The sequence below is a fragment of the Chionomys nivalis genome, chromosome 4, assembly GCF_950005125.1.
Source record: "Chionomys nivalis chromosome 4, mChiNiv1.1, whole genome shotgun sequence".
Taxonomy (NCBI): Eukaryota; Metazoa; Chordata; class Mammalia; order Rodentia; family Cricetidae; genus Chionomys; species Chionomys nivalis.
The window spans coordinates 5,124,165-5,130,954 of NC_080089.1; the positions used below are offsets into that span (position 1 = coordinate 5,124,165).

General features: G+C 38.1%; 1 pseudogene; it reads left to right on the plus strand.

Annotated features, from left to right (window-relative positions):
* The first annotated feature begins 1,351 nt into the window (after positions 1-1,351).
* On the plus strand, positions 1,352-1,969 carry LOC130872624 (60S ribosomal protein L15-like; annotated as a pseudogene).
* The last annotated feature ends 4,821 nt before the right edge of the window (positions 1,970-6,790 follow it).

Consider the following 6,790-nt stretch of genomic DNA (forward strand, 5'->3'; position numbering starts at 1 on the left):
TTTCTATGTATGTTTCTTTATGACTCTGTTATGCTTTTGGTGGTAGGGGGTATTTTGTTTATTTGTTTGTCCTATTCTAATTTCTTTTTATTGTATCTTATTTTATTTTTTAGATGCCAATTTGTATTATAATAAGATAGAGAAAGAAAAGGTGTGGATTTAGGTGGGTGGGACATTGGGGAAGATATGAGAGGAGCTGGGGAGGAGAAACCATAATCAGAATATATTGTATGAAAAAAATCTACTTTCAATTAAAAAGAAAGTATATGTGGAACATATATATATACAGTGAAATTTTATTTGCCCATAAAGAAATTTAATTTTCAGAAATTGAACACAATGAGAAAACATTATATTAAGTGAGGTAACCTGGCTTAGAAGACAATATTCTTCCTCACATGCAGATTCTAGCCTATGACTGCGACATATGTTTACACAAGTGGAATGAATGAATAAAGACTTGGATACTGGGATCAATAGGACTACATAAAAACAACGTTTAAAAAAAAGAGATGAGGAAGACAGTAGAACACCATGGAAGAGGTAATAGGGCATCTGGTACAGTGCTGAAGAGGAGACAAAGAGAGGAAGGGGGAAATGTACCAAAATCATACATATAAAGAAATTCCATGTGGAAACAATACTTTTTAAACAAATTTGGAAAACAGTTTTGAGAGCCAATAAAGAAAGCAGAAAATCATCCAAATTGAATAATCAAACTAATTGTCCTTTAATCTGCTGATCTCATTTGGAGTAGGTACACTTACCAAAAGACTAATGTGTCCACAGCACAAGGTTAGACTATATCAGTTAAATCACAGTAGTCATTTTCCTAGTGAGCTTGCAGACTGCACAGTATACAATGTCTATAAATAACATACATTTGGAATAATATTGACAAGATTTGAGGAGAAAATTGCTAACCTTAAATGGGAGATTGGATCTTAACATGGGTTAATGAGGGAGAGTAATTCCAGGTACATAGATACAGGAACAAAAACTAACCAGTGCACAGGAACTTGGACAAGATAGGAAAATACTGTTGATTTAGCAGGACACCCGGAGGGCATTAGGAGGAAACACATTAAAAGGAAGTGGGGAAAACCCAAGCAAAAGCTTAATGTCAATTAGGTTTTATTTGGAAGACAGTGATGAAGCTCTGCGGTTATTTAATCAAGGGAATAATGCAATCAAAGATGTACATTGCATAATATTCCTAAGATGGTATGGTAAAGAACAAGTACTGGAGAGTAGTCAACAGAAACCTCTAAGTCTTCTGGTCTAGTTCAAAGAAGACTAAGAAACAAAATTAGACATTTTTCCTCCAGTGGCTGCCGTCAGGTGAGGCAAGATGGATGAATCCAAACACATCCAGGAGCCATGGAGGAAGAAGCAGTCCGAGGTGACGTGCTTTCCTCTGAGGATTCACTGCTGGCAGTATTTCCACCTCTCTGCGCTGCACCCAACCCATCCTGATAACGCATGAAACTGGGGTACAAGTCCAAGCAAGGTTATGTCATATACAGAATTCGTGTCCTCTGTGGTGGCTACAAGTGCCCAGTTCCTAAGGGTGTGACTTACGGCAAGCCTGTTCATCATGGTAGTAAGCAGCTAAAGTTTGCCGGAAGCCTTCACTCTGTTGATAAGGAGAGAGAAGACCGCCGTTGTGGGGCTCCGAGATTTCTGAATTCTTATTGTATTGGTGAAGATTCCAAATACAGGTTCTTGAAGGTTATCCTTATTGATTCATTCAGTAAAGTCATCTGAAGGAATCCTGGAACCCAGTGGATGACCACACCAATTCACAAATACAGGTGTGTGGGCTAACATCTGCTGCCCACAAGAGCCGTAGTTTGGAAAGGGGCACAAGTTCCACCACACTATTGATGGCTCAGGAGAAAGCACATTGCTCTCCAACTCCACTGTTACCACTAATCACATAATGTTTGTAAAATTTCATGTCCAGTAAACAATTAAGACTCGTCAAAAAAAATCAGAAGAGAGGCTGAAGTGTATTATGATACATAGAGAACTGTAAAGACCTAGCATCTATGATATAGAGGAAGTCACTACAAGCAAAGGATCACTAAGAACAATGAAAATAAAAGGAAAAGGACACCTCCCAGATACAAGTTTCACATGTGTTTCAGGCACTGGCAAGGTGGGTGAGAAGTTAAAGATACATCCTAGAATGTCCAGTTTCAAATGGTTTTATTTGTTAAAATTCAGAATGCAAATGAAACCTATGATGTTAAAGACAAAACAGACCATTAAAAGTTGGAGAATGTGTAAACAGAAAATAATTATTTTAAATACTAGCATAAGTATATATGTGTCACAGGCCATGAGAAGCAGGTGGCAACTAGTGTTCAATTGTCAACCCCCAGAGGCATGGTTATCTGATGTTTGTTTCACTTAGCAGTCCCCAGAATCAAATATCTATATCTCTACAGTAAAAAAAAAAATTCAAAGAAAACACAATAATATACATAATCCAGACTCTCTGTGTATTTTTCGTTTTTACATGGTTTATTTGTTTTTATTATTTTTACTGTCTATTCAAAGACTTTGTTTTATTTTTAAAACTATTTATTTCTTCTCATAACTGTCTGTACTCTTTTTCTCTCTCTCCCAAGCCTATGTGCATTTTGTAAAACACTGTGTCTCGGAAGCTGTTTTACTCTCTGATATTTAGGCAAGCTTTATTTATTAAAATACAGACTTAATGCCACTACACACGGGCACATCTCTACAATAGAAGTTACCTCTGTGCAGCATGACAAACAGTCAGGAAAGGAGTATTACATACTGATCACACTTGGGACTTTCAAAGATAAAGAAACATTCAAGCTCAGAGAATTGCTTTTGTTTTACATGTGTATATAAACTGGAAACTTAACAGAAAAGAGGAGAGAACAGCAGAAGAAAAAAAGCAAAGAAACTGATGCAGAAGACTGCATAGTGGAGAATTAATTTTCACCCTCAGATCATTCTAAGTCCTGTGCTTGTTGTGAGTCTTCTTCTGACCCGTGATGGAACACTGAGGCTGGAAACTCAGAAATCCCCATTACATATGGAAATTATTGGCTACATAAGATTGTAAATGAATCTTTTATAGAAAGAAGAAAGTAATCAAATCAGACGTTCTGTCCCTTATATGTACTTCCTTCTTGGGGTTACTGAATAACAGTCCACCAACAAATCTATTTGGTCTCTTATTAGGATTACTGGATTATGTTTCAGTTTTCAAGACAGGATATCTCTGTGATGCCCTGATGTCCTGGAACTCAAACTGTAGTCTAACCTGGCCTTGAACTCCGAAATTCAACTGCCTCTGCCTCCCAGTGCTAGGATTAAAGGCCTCTACCTCTATGCCTGGCTGTGCACAGGATTTTTAAGGACATCAATTTCAGTATAATTTGGAAGAGATTGAGATTAAAAATTTCCGCCTCCTCCCCGCCTCCCTTTTCCCTCCCCCTCCCCCCACTCCCCACTCCTCACTCCCCATTTCACTCCCCCTCCCTCTCCAGTCCTAAGAAGAGCAGTCAGGCTTCCCTGCCCTGTGGGAAATCCAAGGTCCCCCCCCCTCGTCCATCCAGGTCTAGGAAGGTGAATATCCAAACAGGTTAGGCTCCCGCTAAGCCAGAACATGAAGTAGGATTAAAACCCAGTGCCACTGTCCTTTGCTTATCATCAGCCCTCATTGTCCACCATGTTCAGAGAGTCCGGTTTTATCCCATGCTTTTTCAGTCCCAGTCCAGCTGGCCTTGGTGAGCTCCCAATAGATCAGCCCCACTGTCTCAGTGGGTGGGTGCACCCCTCGCGGTCCTGACTTCCTTGCTCATGTTCTCCCTCCTACTGCTCCTCATTTGGACCTTGGGAGCTCATTCCAGTGCTCCAATGTGGGTCTCTGTCTCTATCTTCATCCATCGCCAGATGAAGCTTCTTTGGTGATATGCAAGATATTAATCAGTATGGCAATAGGATAAAGCCATTTCAGGTTCCCTCTCCTCAGCTGCCCAAGGAACTAGCTGGGGACATCTCCCTGGACACCTGGGAGCCCTTCTAGAGTCAAGTCTCTTGCCAACCCTAATATAGCTCCCTTAATTAGAATATATACTTCCCTACTCCCATATCCACCCTTCCTTTATCTCAACCATCCCATTCCCCCAAGCTCTCCCCATATTCCCCTTCTCACTTTTCTCTCCCCATTTCCCCTCACCTCCATCCCACCCCACCCCCAAGTTCCCAATTTTTGAACAGCAATCTTGTCTACTCCCAATATCCAGGAGGATAACTATATGTTTTTCTTTGGATTCATCTTCTTATTTAGCTTCTCAAATCAGTGTGGCTGTATCTCAGGAAATTCGGGATCAACCTACCCCACGACCCAGCAATACCACTCTTGGGAATATACCCAAGAGATGCCCTATTATATTACAAAAGCATTTGTTCAACTATGTCCATAGCAGCATTATTTGTAATAGCCAGAACCTAGAAACAACCTAGATGCCCTTCAATGGAAGAATTGATGAAGAAAGTGTGGAATATATACATATTAGAGTACTACTCTGCGGTAAAAAACAATGACATCTTGAATTTTGCGTGCAAATGGATGGAAATAGAAAACATTATTCTGAGTTTGGTAACCCAGACCCAAAAAGATGAACATGGGATGTACTCACTCATAATTGGTTTCTAGCCATATATAAAGGAGCCTATAATTTGTGATCCTAGAAAAGCACTCAAGGAGGTTTACAGCAGTCTTTATTCTCTGCTGGCTGAGATCAACAGAGCTAGAACCCACCCCTCCAGGTTGTGCAACAAGGAGAAAATTGGAGTCTTCTCAGAAAGAGCAGCTTTCTGTGACCAGAAGAAATTAATCAACCTTTCTGTATCTGAAAAAAGAGAAGTGAAGAGGTGAACCTACATTTACGTTCCCTGGAACTTTCTCCAAAAGCTAATGACTGGAACACACATTGATGGAACACCCTATGTAGCAAGCAGTCATTCCTCTGACTCCCTATTTTGGATGTTCAAAGTCTTCAGTTTTTTAATTTAAAAAGACATTTTTAAAATGAATTCAGACAACACTTATGTGTAATAAAAATAAAGTTAATAAAAATTTTAGAATTAAGAATTTCACCAGTTTGAGTTTGAATTCCGAACTTAAGTTTATATGGCTTCTATAATCCATATTTAAAATGCTTACATTTAAAGATATCTCTTAGGTCTGAGATTTTTTTTCAAATTTGAAACATTTGCCTCATACATAATGAGATAATTTTGAGACTAACCATGTCTTAACATGAAGCTCATTTATGTTTCTTCTACATATCTAAAATACAAAAGGTGTAAACAGCTCCTACACAAAGCCTGAAAATATTATACAATATAGTTTAGTGTCCCACATCTTTGATGTGACATATAAATGAGCTCAACTATTGAGTTCCTTTTCAGTATCACATGAATATGCAAAAGTTTTCATATTTCTGTACAGATCAGGTTTTGGATCTGAGCTATTTTCCTCTCAGTCTAGAATTTCTTCGGGCTCTTTAGATCTTTTCTTTTTGCCACCCCAACAGCATCTTTTCCTTCAGCACTTAATTCATGACATCATTTTCTATTCTGAAATATGTATTTGCCTTTAATAACTTCTTTATCAAGGCTATATATGAAGCTCAGCTGACAGTGTAGATTCCTGGAATTCATGAGGTTCTGGTTTGATTCCCAACACCAAATAATTTAGGTGCAATAGCTCATGCCTGCAATCCCAGCCACCCTATTAATAAAAAGTCATGCTCAATATTCTTTTAAGTCTGGTAATCTAGAAGCAAGCTGGAGTTCAAGTTTTTCTTTACAATAACAAATTCAAGAATAATCTATGATACATGAGAGCCTGTGTCCATCATCCCCTAAAAATAAAGAAGAGCAGCAACAAAAACAAAGGTTTTTTTTTCTCATTTTCCTTGAGTTTGAGGTTCAATGGAACCAACCATTACAACATGTGAACTAGATAGAAAATCTGTCTAGCCCAGGGCAGTTTGTTTAAGTTAGTACACATACAACATGAGGATTTTATTTCAAGAAATGACTACCCACTTGATCCTTTGTATATGAGCAAGAAAGAATAAATGATTATGTTAGCTGTCATCTTGTAACTATCATGTGGTAGCATGTATGAGGAAGGAGAGCCAGCCTTTACCAGATTCTAACTAAATCTCTAGGCTTTATAATAATGTAAAGGAACTCCAGGACAGTGTGAACTGAATTTCTGATATCTATTATTAAAGTGTTATAAGAGAAAAGAGTTACAATCAAGATCCAGATCACAAAGTATGTTTTAAACTTAAAAGTTAAGTGGATTTAAAAGAAATAGTATGAGGGATGTTAGCTTTGATGAGATTTAACCTTCATCAGAAGTGGCATAACAGACGGCATGCATATCCACAAAACATACTTCCAGCAAATTTCTTAAGTGTCTACTCATACACTAATGACAAGAAGACTTTGTTAACAACTCTCCTTCTAATTTCTAAACCATTCCTCTTATTATATGCTAACACCACCAAATTGGACTCTAATTAGCAATTCCTATGAAGGTCTCAAAAAATTCTTTTAACTGTACCCACAACTTAGTCAAGAACTCAATGTGGATAAGAATGATTTTGCTCTTACTGTCCAGTTAATTTGATCGTGAAAAATCTAGTGAACTCATTCTTTACACATTTTCCTTCTCCTTAAGGTTTTTTGAACCTATGCACTTGACTTGATGTCTCTTGTTATCAAC